The sequence below is a fragment of the Odontesthes bonariensis genome, chromosome 7 (genome assembly GCF_027942865.1).
Source record: "Odontesthes bonariensis isolate fOdoBon6 chromosome 7, fOdoBon6.hap1, whole genome shotgun sequence".
Taxonomy (NCBI): Eukaryota; Metazoa; Chordata; class Actinopteri; order Atheriniformes; family Atherinopsidae; genus Odontesthes; species Odontesthes bonariensis.
This window is the reverse complement of record NC_134512.1, coordinates 27,907,331-27,923,357: the sequence shown is the minus strand read 5'-3', so window position 1 is coordinate 27,923,357 and position 16,027 is coordinate 27,907,331. Positions and strand designations below refer to the sequence as shown.

The 16,027-nt window shown below is 45.5% G+C and overlaps 1 protein-coding gene across 8 annotated transcripts in view; it reads right to left on the bottom strand.

Moving 5' to 3' along the window:
• Window positions 1-15,631, bottom strand: part of LOC142384281 (unconventional myosin-IXAa-like) — a 128,075-nt gene extending 112,444 nt beyond the window's left edge. For all 8 annotated transcript variants that reach the window (XM_075470401.1, XM_075470404.1, XM_075470403.1 and 5 more), the window contains exon 1: window positions 15,180-15,631. The gene's annotated coding sequence lies outside the window, so the exon portion shown is untranslated. The remainder of the gene's footprint in view (window positions 1-15,179) is intronic.
• Window positions 15,632-16,027: the final 396 nt, after the last annotated feature.

The window sequence follows — 16,027 nt, the reverse complement described above, 5'->3', positions numbered from 1 at the left end:
CTGGAACCTTTTCAGGAACGGGGCCGTTTTTTCCCCCATTCCCACATACAGGAACTCGGGACCACGGCCCTCAGTTCCTATAACCATTTCAGCTCCTTCTCCGAGGCTGGGTCTTTTCTGGGTCCTATAGGAACACATCTGACGGAGGTGTTTGGCTGTCGCAGACGGTTGCGTGGCATCAGTCCCGACTCATGTGCAAATGCAGACTGAAACAGTTCAGTTGGGGAAGGACAGTTATCTGAACGAAATTCGAGGAGGACCGTTCTTAGAACTGCTCTGTCCGAATGCGGCTATTTACAGAATGGTTTAGCTGTGTGGAAAAGCCCCACTTAATTCAACTTAATTTCAAGACCTGTTGAATATAAGGAAAAAAGAAATAATAAAAAACAATTCCCATAGTTGAATCCCAACAGGAACAGTCATGAAAATTTTAGTTCAGTCGGGATTAAAACCAGCAGATCGGGCTACAGGTCGAATAACAACCAGTTCAACTTCACCTACACCGGATGGTGCATTACTGACCATGGAGGATTAATGCAAACTCCTCCTCACCGTTTACCATGGAAAACTGTTCAACGAGTTGGCAAACATACAGATTTATAAAAAAGAAAAAACTCTTTATTCCTGCTTTGTAACTCGGTGTGTAGCCAGTGGTGCTGGACAGCTACAGTTTTAGATCTACAGGGATGGAGCTACAGCATCAGTACGATTTTCGAGCTGCTAGCAGTCCTCATCCTCTCTTTGTGGTCAAGCGAAGACGACTCCAAACAGGGTCATAAATCACAGTCGAATCTCAACGAGATCAGCGTCGCGTGTTACAGTTACTCAGACCACCAAACATCTTTGTGCGGGGACCGACACTGAACGACAGATTCATGCGGGCTTTGCGCAACTTGTTTAACATAAAGAATCATCTTTACAATCGTTTTCTTTTCGACAGATTAAAACAAGATTGAAAATATTATTTTTTTCCTAAGTTTAGGGGTGCAGACTGTCATACATGCTACATTTGGTTATATTTGAGACGATGAGAAACAATATTTGAAGCAGAGGAGAAGGAAGGAGATTTAATCATTGTGTCAAAAGATGTGCAGTTACAGCTCTGCGGCATCGACCCCTCGACTCTTGGGCTGAAATTCCCATTCGCTGAGGCACAGAAACCCTTCAGACGCATGCTTCTCCTGAAACCAGATTCCCAATGATTATCCCTTGTCCGAGGGTTGCCATGGCAACAGCCCAGGCTCAGTCATCTGCTTTCCGAGTCCAATCCGGCGCAGATTAGATATGACCATCAAACGGAGGAACTGAATCCTTTGAGGATTATATCACAGAAACAGAGACCGCGACAGACTCCGAGCACCGAATGCCCTCAGACTGAGGCCGACCCTCCAAAACAACGCCGAGGATGTTTTTAAAACCCACAAGTCGCCTGCAGACCGCATGTGTGTTTTCTCTCGGCTAGAAGAGAAGCAAATGAGACAAAAAAGGAAAGAGAGAAAAAAAAAAAAAAAAGCTCAGCAGTACCGCCGAATCCTGAAGGATGATGTCAGAATACAAATTTAATACGGTAACGAGGCCTCATGGCCAGCAGCTATTTCTGAGCGGGGACTTTAACATTTCGACGCGCCGCATTCATGATGACATTTTAAAGATGTGTCTGTAGCGCCGGCCACTGGCTTCCTAAGCGGAGGCCCCGAGGGGAAGACACAAGCGCTCCTCCAGTGTCTGTGTACGTTGGAGGAGATATCAATGACGAGGGATTATGTACACTCCATTTACCTCCAAGAATGCAACTACGAGACCAAACGCATCTCCCACACAAGGATGAGCCTCAGGGCACGTTTCAAAAAAAAATGGATGGGGCTGGAGGCAGCTTCCCAAACACACAGTCATCATCATGGTCACGGTTTCCAAGACTACTTTCTGTGAATTTTAACACACACCGACACGTTCAGATGAATTATACAAAAGACGCTCGCGTGAATCCGCTTTGGGAACAAAGACGCCGGTTACATCCTCATCAATAAATCATTGCAAGGATGCAGAGGTGAAATCATGAAATCCAGAGGAAGTCTGCGTCACCGTGAGGGCCCTCACGGGTGGAGGAGCAAGACGGAGAAAATGAAAATGATCCGTCAGTGAAATATTATATTGTTTTCCACACTTCCTCTCTTGCGCTTCATCCGTTCGAGGCAACACAGGTAGTGGGAACAGCGAGGAGTAATTGCATCAAGCTAAATATTTGCTTGCAGGCTGCTATCGGGCATCGAGTGGATTTATTTACTGTGCCAACCTAAAAAGAGTAGTGAAACAATGACACGGAGCTCTCTACACTTCCTTCGATGCTGCACCACAAACTCTGACCGCATTCAAGACACACTGACACGCTTTAGGTAAATACAGCCACAGGCTACGTCATCGCATGCTGCGACGACAGCTGCGGATGTAAAACCTGGTAAAGTTTCATCTAATCGTCAGTTTAAAGAGCCGCACGAGGGCCCTAACCATAACCCTGTTAGGAAATCAGACTCAAAGGTTCGCAAAGCTTTTACCAACAAAACAAACTCTACAGATCAAACGTTCCTAAAAATGAAACCAGATCCTCGACATGCATCATCAGTTCAATAAGTTTAAGATATAATATGTTGTATGTGTATATTATATATATGTATATACAGTACTGTGCAAAAGTGTTGAGCCACCCCTTTTTTCTTTAGATTTTGCTTCCAATGAGCCAGACTTTCTCCTGAGCTTTCAAAGCAGTCTTGAGCAACATCTCTCCAGTTTTTCCTAAAGTATTTTCAAAGTTGTACTTTGGACATTCGGCTGCTTTTTCACTCATTTTCAGTCCAGCCCATTGTGCCTGACCATTTTCAGAGGAATGCGTTTTTGTTTGATGAGCCACCTAACACTGACCTACAAATAATTCAAGCCCAAACAAGGCCCCTAAGTCAAGGGATAAGCCAGTGTTGAGTCTTCACATAACAGACGACGATTTTAAATTGTATCTTTAGACTTTGTCATGAGCAGTCTGTCGCAAAAACACATCCTTTCTTCAGTTGAATCTATGAAAAATACCAAAAAAACAACACACAGATAATGTTTTTCTACCAATAAGGTGACTGTGTCTCTGTACAAGTGGAGGACAAAAGGAGTGGCAGACCTAAAGAAATGATCGACAGCAGACGAAGGGTATCTGAAAGCGATGTCCTTAGGAAATGAGAACGACCTGACACAGGAGCTGAGAGATGCATCTGGACTGTCAGCTGATCCATCTACTGCTCACTGCAGCATGCTCAGAAATGGTCTCCAAGGAAGGGGCGGAGAAAAGCCTGAGCTGTGCCAAATGACACAAGAAGTGGACTGAAATCAGCGGCAACAGGTCTTCCGGAGGGATGAATCCCCCCGACGACGCAGACCTCAACATGACTGAAGCAGTGTGGGATCATCCTGACAGAGAACGAAACAAAAAGGGAACCGACATCCACAGAAGAGCTTTGGACTGTCCTGGAGAACCATTCCTGAAGACTACTAAAAGAAATGACCAGAAAGCTCATCTAAGAGGGTTCAGACAATAAAATGCTGACTTTCAAGCTTGTTAGAATTGTACAAACTCCGTTTTTGTCTGATATACCGCATTTACATCCCGGCCTGCACGTTTCGATAAATCTCTGCCATTATTTCCTGTTTTCCTGGCAACACAAAGATATGAGGGGTGGTTCCACGCTGTGTTTGGATGTTGCACAGTTGCAATTAATTGAAGGATCTGTTTAATTTTCAATTACTCAACTGTATCTAATGGATTTGTTGTTGGAAAGACACTTATTCCCCCAGATTAAAATTTCATCTTCAACAAACACATGTCTGACACATTGCTGGCAAAACCAATTCATGCACAGATCTAACACACACACACACCTTGAAAACGAAAGGTACATCTAACCAAAAACACACACACAGCGTCCACAAGGCAATCTAGACATGCAGCGCAGGCACCGTCTCCCCTCCCCCTCCATTTTTTTTGCTCCTTCTCTCTACATCCAGCCACCAAATCCACTTAGAGGCCGGTGTGCGACCCGCTGATTGTTTTCTCTCCGGCAGCAGCTGCTCTGCCTCCTTTCTCCATTCCGACCACCTAATCAGCTGTCAGAGAGAAGACCAAAGAGGTCCGGAGATTTAAATTTCCCTCTTTGATCAACATGCCCAGCCTTCTGATCTGCACAAAACACAGCCACAGCAAAAGGATATCTCACAACAAAGCTAACCGTTTGAGGAGGAAAGTGGGCCCATTTTAAAACTCTAAAATGTTCACAGGAAGTGGCAATGGCATATGGTATCCTCCTTCTGAGGAACGAGGAAACAAATTGATGTCCAGTAACATGTGAAAGAAATTAGCTTGAAATACTCTCACGGAGGCTGCTGCTGCACACTTTCACATGTAGAACCAAACACACCCCAACAAGCCTTCACAAAGCATAAAAAACCTGGGATGTTTTTGATTCTGAGTATTTAACGTAGGTGTAAGCCTGTAGAGCAGAATGCACCTGTCCAATGTGCAGCCCTGCAATGTGCACTGAAATAATTGATACACATCAGTTATTTGTGTACGTGTGCGTGTGTGTTTGATGAACTGATCATGACTCAGAGACCCTGCTCTCACACCTATGCAGCCACAGCGGGCCGGCTTTCACACCTGGCTCCAACTAAATTAAACCCCACTGTGCTCACCTCAGTGCACACACACACACACACACACACACACAGTATTCTCATGTCACACATCTGCCTTGAGCCTGATTCACACACACACACACCATCACTCCGTTGAGACTTTTTAAGCGCCGTGACAACAGCCAACCACACTGCAGCCCCTCGGCAGCGGCGAGCCAATCGCTTGCCTCCCTTGGTTCATCACCGGCCAATGGGAACGCTCCGTTGGCGGCTCGTTTTTTTTCCACCAGCAGCTTTCTTCATTGTTCCACATGAGGCTGAAGTGGTGCTGCTCAGCTCTCCTCATTATATGGCAGAGCATCTGCTGCCTGAGAGCTTTTCATTAACGGCGCAGTTGCAAAGACGCCTCGACTCCCTGATGGATACACGCCGCGCGCTTCCTGACAAATATCGCTCCTTATCCATCATCTGAAGCCGCTGTGCATCCTCAGCCTCCCCTTTGACCGTTGCATGCTCCACTTCATGTCTGACTATGCATCATCTTTGTTTTCCAAGATACAAGACGCCCATTTGTCTCCGTTAAGGCTCCACGTTCGCACTTGAGACACTGCAGTGAGACGATTTTCATTAAACAAGAAGACACAAAGACTTACAGGTTAATTGTCTGTTGATTAGCTAACCGATTATCCCATTAGGACGTGATGCGGCCGGGTCAAAAATATGCAAGAATAAGACTCGATATCACAGTAGATTTGTTTCTCGGATAAACTGCTGACATGGCCAGCCTACATTTACAAATCAAGAACAAGATAAACAACCCCGGCTCAGCTGGAGACGTTACATTTCCTCGGGACAATGTGAAGACAGCTCTGAGGCATCAGCACACACCTGAGCAGAGTGAGAACGTGCCTCTATTCATTATGTCCAACTGTGTCTGTGCTAACAGAGATATGAAATAACAACCCCTCCTACCTGATGCTGCTTCTGACTTAATAAACACACCCGCACAAAGAAATAAACCCTCTGTGAGGCTCATCAGCAGCGCTCCTTACTGTTACCAAATAGCTGCTTATTTGAGAGCCAACAAGAGAGTCTGGCTCCTAGCAACTGCCGCCTGACAGGGAAGGTTGAATAGGTTACGTTGTCCGAGGGACTACGAGCCTGCATGAATGTATGATCTGCAGCCGAGTGAGGAGGAGGAGGAGGAGGAGGAGGAGGAGGAGGAGGAGGAAGGGCAGAGCATTGAACACCACCACATCCACTGAAATAAAAAAATAACTAATAGCTTATTAACATTCAAACAATGATGATGAAAACAAAACAGAGGCAGAATAGCGCAGACGATGAGGAAAGCGCGATGGCTCCTGCAGCTCTTTGTGTTCACGAGCCCAACAAAAACAGACATGAGCTCCTGAGACAGAAGGAGGATATTTAATGGTGCCGCTTTAGGGCTGCAACTAATAATCATGTAATCACCTGATTAGCTTTCAAATTACCTGATCAGTCAAGCAAATGTAATAGATGTTGATGTCGTGCACAAACTACTTCCAAAGATGTTCAGTGTGACATAAAAGGACGAGCACGGCAACTCTTCAGATGTCACACCAGGCACGGAAACAACAGGGCTTCTGCTGTGGCGTGTAACTTAATTAGATGGTTAGCTAATTAAAAAAAGATTTCAAAAGATGTGGTAAACATGTAGTTTTGGTGCCGTAATGTCGGGGGTGGGGCCGAGCTGCCCGGCGGACTGACGAAGTAGATTCGTCCCACCTCTTTCTATCCACTGGTTGATGCTCCCGTCAGGTATAAATATGAGTGGCGTGACTGCTGCAGAGTCATTTAACCCGGGACTTGAAGCGGATTGTAAATTTTTCTACTGTTTGTTTGTGCTTGTTCACAAGGCAAACAGACTTGCGTGTTGCCACAGCGTTTGCTGTCTGAATAAATTACTTTCACGCGTCACAGCACCCAAAATAGAAAAAAAAAATCTGAGGACACCTTGTGCATTTCTGAAAGACAACCAGCTGTGGCACAACTGCAGCGTTTGCTGCCCTGGGAAAGAGAACGGGTTGGTTGGCATGACTGTGCTTTCAGGCCCCTTTTGTTCCATAGATGTAATAGAAGTTTATTTTCCCTGATTCTCGAAGAGGGAACAGAAGGTTGCACTCAAACACCAAAAAACTATTATTAGTTGCGGCTCTTGTGTTTAAAACACACAAGAAATGAACATTCTTTATGAGCCCCACGGCTCATAGCAGAATCCCCAAACCACTTTAACATTTTTCTGCTTTACTTGTTAAAGCAGCGCGGAGGACGATGGCACCGCTATGACACAGACGCGTCCCGCATGCTGCACCGTCCCATCCGCAGATCACGTGACTCCGAGTGATCGAACCACTGGCCTCTACTGCTAAATCCGTATTGTGTCGTCCCAGTTTAGAGTTACGTGCCAAAGTAGGACAGACTGCAGGACAGAGCAACTTTCAGACAACCTTGGCAGAGTGACTAAGCTTTCATAGTCAATATACAGGAAGAGGGAGATGAAGAGGGACAGACAGGAAGGAGAACAAATGAGCCCAACAAGAGCCAAAGATGCTGAAGATTTATATGGAAGGGAATGAGAAGTTAGGAAAGCTCCGTTATATGCATTTATACTTCATTTCTCTTGAACAATTATTTTCAAAAAATGTTGTGCTATAAATGATTTAAATCAACTGACAGTTTTGGCTAAAGCACTGAATTATTGTTACCTAATTCAGGGGATATCTGATCAAATAGTGGGTAAACAAGACCTGGCAAGGCCTCCAAAGCTTTGATACTTGAGAGGTTCTTATGGCCAATGTGACAGACAAATGTCACTCGCTCATCAGGAGGTCAGTCAGTTTTTGGTGCATGATCAGAGGCTCTGCAGCCCAAGCACTGAGAGCCAAAAGACGGAGTAAACAGACTTCATGTGGTGCTTCATCAAGCCGAGTATGCCACACCCAAGTCCTCTGGGTGCAGACTGCTTTGTTCTGGCCACTACCGTCACACACACACACACACACACACCCCGCCAACAGCGTCGTGCAACAGAGCGGTGGCAGACAGCAGGTCACATGCTTTTCTTGCCTGCCTGTAGTGTCGTGCGTGTATTCAAATTCCTTGCGCGTGCGTAGCGGCTGCCAGCACTCTTCAGCAAGGCGTCATCTGGCTCCCGGCCCACAGACGGGGCCACGGTCACTGAGACCAGACACTGCCTGCAAACTAGCCAACGGCACAAACAAGAGGAAAGCACTTATCAGAGACAGTAATGCAGCAGTCAGGGAAGGAAGGGAAGACGGTAGAGCCGCACGACGCGGCCTCCTCTGTCAGCAGGCACACCGTCAGAGTCACAACTGAGCCGCAGAGACAAGGGAGACGACGTTATCGTCCTTCTCTGAACCCCTAAATGACACGGTACTAATTGCAGAGGGGGCGAGAGTTTTACTTACTACCGATTTACCCTCGCAGGCAGTTCGGCGGCTGGCTTTGGGGCAGAGTGGCTCGCTGGCTGAGCTAGATCTGTCAATCTGAGCAACGGCTCCATCAATCTGCTGTGAACACAGTCAGACAAACAAAGCGAGCGTCAGCACCAGCACACAGACTGCAGGCTGATACACGCCACCTGAACTCACTGAAGGGCGTTCAGTGGAAGTTCAAGCATTCGGACCAGTCTGACCGTCTTCCTCTTCCTGACAAACGCAGATTACGGCTGACTGCAGGGTCACAACATCTCATTTTGATGATTTTTTTTTCAATCACACCATTGTTTTCTGACACCCAGCTGGGACAGACGCTCACAGTCTGGCTCCTGGCTCCTTTCAGCTGCTTGACTTGCACAAACACAACTTTAAAGAAAACAACAACAACAACAAAATGAGCAGATAAAATGTTTAATTTGCTATTTCAGCGATCACTGCAGGGAAAGCCCCGTGCTCTCGCCCCAGCCTGTAGTCTAAGGAGAGCAGGGTCAGCTGTAAGCCAGTGACCTCGAGGCTTTTAGGGATTCAGGATACTGATCAAAGACACTTCAGCGGGGCAGATGACTTCTCACTTAATGCTCGGGATGGGGTCATGTGGATGGGATCTTTTTCTTTAAACCACCCAGAAGTGGACACGGAGGGAAATTCCACTTTCGCACAATGTGGGTCTTTTTTGTCTCTTTGGCCATCGTTTAAAAATAATTCTTAAAATCCTGCAGTAAATCTTCATTAGAGGAGAAGTTTAAAAAGCTGTGAACCAGGACAAAAGACACCTGTACTCAGATAATCGTGAAGGCTTTGACCCAATCAGCCAAGACTATTTGGAAAAGCTACAACCACGACTCAAAGCGTCTCCTGTCAGATATCGCGGTTCACAGATCTGCTCTCTGGTTCGGCTTTGACCTGCAGCAGCTCGGCTGTGCATGTCGATGGTTTTGTAATGCAAGGAAAAGGATTAATGCAGCACAAACTATCGGCGTGATCTCCAAATAAAGCGGTTCAGTTGCCATTGTTGGCTCCAAAACATTTAATTCCAGACTCCCATAACAAAAAAAAAAAAAAACTATGTCCATAAGTCATTTTACCCAAAAGTCTTTATGGTGTCTGTTCCCAATTTCGTCCTGATCAGTGTGCTGATCATTAGGTGTCAAATCCTCATGTTTATTTTATTTCTATTTTTTTTTTTTTTCTAAAATCAGGTCGCTGGTTGCTGCCATCATGGATCGTTCTTAAGTTAACTGGACAAACAGACCCACCAATGATTCTCATGATTTTTTTTTGTTGGCAAGTAAATATTCATTCTGTTGTTTCCCATTTAAATGTACTTAATGGACAATTATAGCATCAAACACAGCAGTTGTCTTTCATTGCACCACAAATGCTGATGATGTTTTTTTTCCTGTGTTTTGGCGAGACGGGAAACAGTTGCCATCCATGTTGATTTAACATTTAATGTGAATACAGGATGCAACCCGCCAAACAAGTCGAGCTAGAATTTTCTGATCATTCATTCTTCCACTCTGTTTCCAATTTGGCCATTTCTGGCCCAAAAAAAAAAAAAAAAAAAAAAAAAAAAAAAAAGTACAAGGCCTTAAAATGTATTCTATAAAACCAATGTGAGACACCACAGCGGTTACATTCATATGTTTTTGCACTCTATATACAGAGCTACTATAATCAGTGTTTGGTTCTGTAGTAATAAAGCATCAACTTTTTAATTTCCCTCAGATATTCAGGCTTTTTTGCATCTTTTAGCTCCTGCTTTTGGTTTTCAAACCTGCATCTTGCCTGTATTGGACTCTTCCTCATTCTAAATGCAAGCAGACGCATTTCATGACAAAAACAAAGCATGTGGATGTGCCTTTCAAAAAAATAAATAAATAAATAAAAAAATTAAACCAATACCAGTGATGCACATACATACAAAGCTGCATGAATCCATAAAGAGATACTGGACAAGCCCTGAGTTAGTTGTACCTTTTACGGCATTAAACTTACAACAACATCTATGAGAGAAAATGAATCTTTCAAGCGGTCAGTCCACATCATGGAACTTTACTGATGTTGTGAAAGAGTAAAAACAGGAACACAATGTGGACATTTTTCAGCAGGATCGTTAGGGTGTGTCCCCAGTTAAGCTTAGAACAAACTAAAGACGAGCTGAAGGCTACAAAGTCTGGACTGTGTCTACATAGAGACCTTCCCACAGGCATGGGGGGCCATGAAGGAACAGCCGGCCAGGCACAATTGAGGAGTTCTGGTGAGGGATTATATCTTTTTGTTTGTCCTGGAACAACTCTTCCCCATATCTCCCTTAGAATTTGGAATTGGTGGAAAAGTGATCATCGCCACAACGACTCCTAGTCGAGCCCCGTTTCGTACCTCTGTGAGGACAGTGTTGGCACGCATAACAGGAATAACAGATCTGACAACAACAAAAAACGTGTCCAAGGTTGTTACAAACCCCAACTTTCCCTTTACATACCATATATTCCATTGACAGTCAATTCAGAAAAGCTGGAGCCACGGTCCAATCTGTGGAAAGGGCTGATTGATTTGAAAGTGGAACCCTCAGCGTGTGTCAGAACCTTCACTCCTTCTTTTAATCATGCTTGTTTCCTGCCAGTCTCAGTCTCCCCGTCATCCAACAGGATGGCGGGGAGCGATGCCCCCCCCACAGGCAGCGCCAGGGGACTGATCCATGCTAACACCAGCTGCTGCCTGTTGCAAGAAGCACAATCAAGCTCTCCAAATCCTAAGACAAAACCCAAGACATGTTTATTTGCACAAAGAATACTCTTCAAATGGTGCCTGAAGCAGCGACAGCCATACTGTGAGGTTAAATGACTAGAGCAGAGATGTGAGAAGCGATAATGGATTCAGAAATTCACCGAGGGCTCGGCTTTATTGAAGGAAAAAAAACAGCGGTGCCTCACTAAGAATCAAGCAATGCTGGAATCAAAAAGACTTCTTGCTATCATGCAAACGATCTGTGATCCAGAAACATGTTTTATACTGAGGCAATTCCTTTTGAAGCAGGCAGTGGAAAAAGTGAGATTTTAATATCATCAGACAGCTGCACAAAAGCAAGGAAGAATTTCTATCTGGCTGTCTTGTCTTTGATTTTTACCCTCCGAAGAATAGGTAAAACCTAACTAAATGTGTTCCTGAATTAACCTCAACTGTACAAGACGTCTTTGAAAAAGGAGGAAAACATGTTTATTGGAGGTTATCCTTAACGTGGACGTGGATATTTTTTGGGAACAAGTCCATAGACACAAGGACACATCAAATTCCACAGAGAAGTAACCAGCTTTTACAAAGACTAAAGAATTTTAAAGCTCAAATTGTTGTTGGGTTTTTTTTGCTTATGTGAAGCAGTTTTTTTGTAGCAACTCATTGACAACATAGCCAGAAATAATTAAAATGTGTGTCCCGATGCAATGCTTCCCTACACCTGCTGTGGAGTTCTTGCCTGGAATAGTTCAATTTAAACCGTCAACAAAATCCAAAGACGAGATCAGAACCAACGCTGCCTTTCTCCATCTCTCAGTATTTGCGCACCAAGCAGTGCAATGCTGGGAGATACTGTTCATAATGCACATTTAAGGCAATGACGAAGATCTATGATACAGACGCATCACGTATTTCAGTGAGAAAATGATTACATTAATATATAATATCATAATTTAAGTTATGAAATAACGTCTAACAGATTCAAAGAGAAAAAGCAAAGCAAAAGCACAGACATGCAAAAACATGCAGTGACAAATAGGTCAAAGGACAAAAAGGTATTCCAAAACCTCAAATGACAATTCCCTCAACTGACCATAATGCACTGCGGCCACGTGGCTGTGTGTATTTGAATGTGAGCTCCAGACTTACTACAGCTCACCCCGACAACATAAATCCCACAGCTTAACGCAACCAAAACAAGCTCAATCTCTGGGAGTTATCAAAATGGTATTGCAGGACATCAGTCACTGCTGCACAAGCTGATGATGGGGGGGGGGGGGGGGTAACTGCAGCACAGACTCACAGAAATGGCATTCCGGGATCAACAATATATAATGCAACAATTATTCAAATGCTTCTTTTATCCTGTGATAAGAGTGCATGTTTCTCCAAAAACACTCCAAATGGGAACCGTTTAACAAACCAACATAATATAACTAATAATGATCCATGGAGAGAGAAAAAATAAATAAATAAATAAATAAAAAGGTGGGCGGGGGGGGGGGGCAAAACGACTGACATTTCTCTGACAAACAACACTAGTGGCAACAAAAGAAACCTGACAGCTATTCATCCTCTGGAGTCTTGTCATCTGTGTCAGGACAAAGACAGACGCTATTTAAGACACACACACCGCCGCTGTGGAAGGCTCTATAAATAAACCTGCTAAAGGATGAACATCGCAGCACTATCACAGAATGTGAAGCTTTGACCTCATCCTGGTGTCGTCTCACACCCGGCCCTCAGTTTTGCAGCAGCAGGTTCGAGTGGGACTCGATTGCTCGGGGCAAGGAAACCTGGCGCGCATCCAGCCAGCGGCGACCGGCTCCAAACAGCAAAGCGTATTCTTTTCAGCGGTCGAGTGGATTCAAATGAGTTTCAGCGGTTTGCTGTGAAGATGCACTCTTTGGCTGCTCATTAGATCTGCTGATGATTGCGTCTCTATGATCCTACGTACCGTGGTCGGTCTGCAGCTTATCATGTGACTGAGGACGTAGTGTTTAGGCTTTGGCAGCTCTTGGCTAAGGTTAGGAGTGGATCACGGCCTGTTCTGGTTTACAAAGTGAATACTCTGGCCACTTTGAGCTGCTGCTTCGTAAGCCCACTATTCAACCCTACACATGTTTAGTTTTAGTCCCATCCTGGACCAAGTTAACAAAGTGCAGATGTGAAAACTATGAACTGCTGGACAGCATATTGGTCGTTTCTGATAGCAGATGGTATCATTCAAACACTGGAATAAATGAATAAATAGGAAGCATGATGATATTCTCAAACTATTTTGCAACATAACGAGCTTTCTAATGTCAGGCTCCCTTTAAATTATAAAAAAGGGAAGGGGCTTTATATCCCTCAGATCAAGATCAGGCTGATGTTCCTCCTCGTTCTGGATGCAAAGTTAACCTCATAAATACTGAATGAACAGTGGATGTGTGCCCAAGTGTTTGGAAAAGGTTCAAACAGACACACCGGGATGTTCAAACCAAAATACCAAAAAAAAAAAAAAAAAAAAAAAAAAAAAAAAGCTCCAGAGCATAAATTCAGTGCTTTAGAATTGAATAATTTAAAGAAAAGATCATCTCTTCCAGCACCCAGAGCATTAACTGCGATTACTGTAGCAACGTTAATATTGACTGGGACTGGGTGGGATAAGAAGTCACTCCGCTCTTCTTCTGCCACACCGAGCATCCCCGAGCTGCTTTTGAGCCTCTCCGCATGCGCTCACGAGTACATTCGCTGGGCAGCTGCAGCTGGAGCTGTCAAAGCAATGTTTTCAGTTCTGCTCAAGATGGCTTCGCCACTTACATAATAACCAGAATGAAATGTTAATGTCAGCAAAGTTGACGTTGCAATAAGGGAATTCTCCTGTGACTTAAGCAGCAGAGCAGAGTGTGTGTGTGTGTGGGGGGGCTCAACTGCACCCAGACGTGCTGAGAAGCAGTCGACTGTTCTGGCATTTCCAAATCACAAACTAAAAATGGCTTCATCTGTTCCTCTGAAAGTGCCATCACTTTGGCATTTCATGTGGATTGCCACAGGCCAACTCATCACAGGCAGGCATGACTCCACAGCTCAGGCACCTCAGAGCCTGGGGGGGGGGGGGGGGGGGGGGGGGGGGGGGGCAAGCTAGTGATGGAGAGAGACCTTGGGGGCACTGGTAATCTGGCCTGGTCTGGCCGAGGTCACACAGGCCTGTTTTAACATGTCAGATGGTTTAGAAAAACCTCTTTCCTGCCCCGACTTAAGGCTGGGCAACAACCTCCTTTTGGTTTATGCTGCTTTTCACCTCTAACGGAGTAAATATCTAACAAGAACATCTACTGTGCCCAGAATAAAGTACATCCATCAAAAATATCCTTTCCTTTATGACATGCCATCATTTCCATCACTTGTTCTGCTCCAGAAGTTGACGAATTGTCATTAAAGCATCAAGTCATTCCTAAATATTGGGATGATCACTATACAGGACTCCCTGAGAAGTGACGTTTCAGCTTCATCTGCAGCTGGTTTGGTTGTCAGTGGCTGTCTACTGAGGCTCATCCACGGCAGCTCCCCCAATGCTTAACACGCATTGCAAAACAGCCGAACATCCTTGTGTCCTGCTGTAAAAAAGCAGCCCTGCCCCGTCGGTCAGCAGCAGGGTGATGTAAGCTGCCCCTACGCCTCACATGACGAAAAATGTCCCAACCATCCATCCCATCTCCCGGCACACGCAACGATGAGGGGAGTACGCGGCACACAAACAAAGCTGTGTCGCCTTTTACGCGGCCAACAGCACAGAGCAGCCACTGCGACAGTGAACCGAGCTCTACGCGATGATACCATCCGCCTGTACCAGTGCGTCACGTTTACCCCCGCCGATACACCGTGTCGGACTCCATGCGCACGGGCCGAAGCCCCAGATGTGGCGTCCAGCACACGCACGGCAACATCTGCAAGTACACGTTTACGCATTATGTAAGAAAACAGCATGACATTTGTCCGAGGCGGCGGCGGCGATGGAGGGGGTGAGCTGAGGTGAGGTGAGGTGAGGAGGAGGGAGGTTGAGGAGCCTTGAGACCATGTCGGTTTATTTCTATAAGGATAAAGCGCGTTATGTACTCTGGGCATTGAAACCAAATGGGGGAGCGGGAGGCTGCAGCAGATGAGCTGACAGAGAGGGTTACAGTGAGCAGACCGCAGGACGGAGGACATTTGACACTCTGCGCTGCGTTTCACTGACAGCACGGCGTAAATACGGGCTGAACCTGAATGAAAAGGAACACTCACCTCCTCTTCCTCCTCTGCGCCTTCAGTCCGCTGCTCAGTAAACCTCCCCGCTACAGACAGACCCTCTTTTTTTTTTCCTTCTCTGACGAGGGAGAGCAAGCAAGCCGTGCGCCTCCTGACCAAAAAAAAAAAAAAAAACTCAGGCTGATTTCACCGCAGGGAAACGCTGTCCCGCGTTAACAATCCGCACCAAGTATCCGCCGGCGCAAAGCTCCACTTCTGCTGCAGATATGATCCAGTCTTTTTTTTTTTTTTTTTTTTTTTAAATTGGGTTCCCTTCTCCGTCTGAGTGTTGTAGTCCTGAGAGCTTCTGTTTGTGTCCTCCCGTCACGTCGTCCTCCTCCCACTGCTCCTCTCGCTCTGCTCCCTCTCTCGCTTTCCTTCACGTCTACGATCGCTGCAAGCACCGTGCGTGCACTCGCGACGCGCGTCCACGTAGGACGTAGGGTGGGAGCTTTATAGCCGCGATAAGGGTGGGTGGGTGGGTGTGATTTGGGAGGACCCTCCGACGTAATTGTTTTCAAGGGAAGAATTGCCTATTCACTCTGGGTTTGGTTGGGTTCTTTTCGCACAGAGAATATGTTGATAGCGGCCCGTGTCACTCAGCACATGACTGACGTGAAAGTGGGGTGTGGCCAATGTTGACCTCTGAGTGGTCTTATGTGCCCCAACCCCCAGTCACACACACATAGACACACAAAAATGCCTGCATTAAGCCACAGTGCACATTGCACAGTGAAACGTAAATAAAAAGTGTTTATTTAGAGAAATACTCTATTATATAAACCAGTGCTGCATATACAAGGAGACACATCTTTTTAGAGGTATATCTATCTCTTTGAAATATT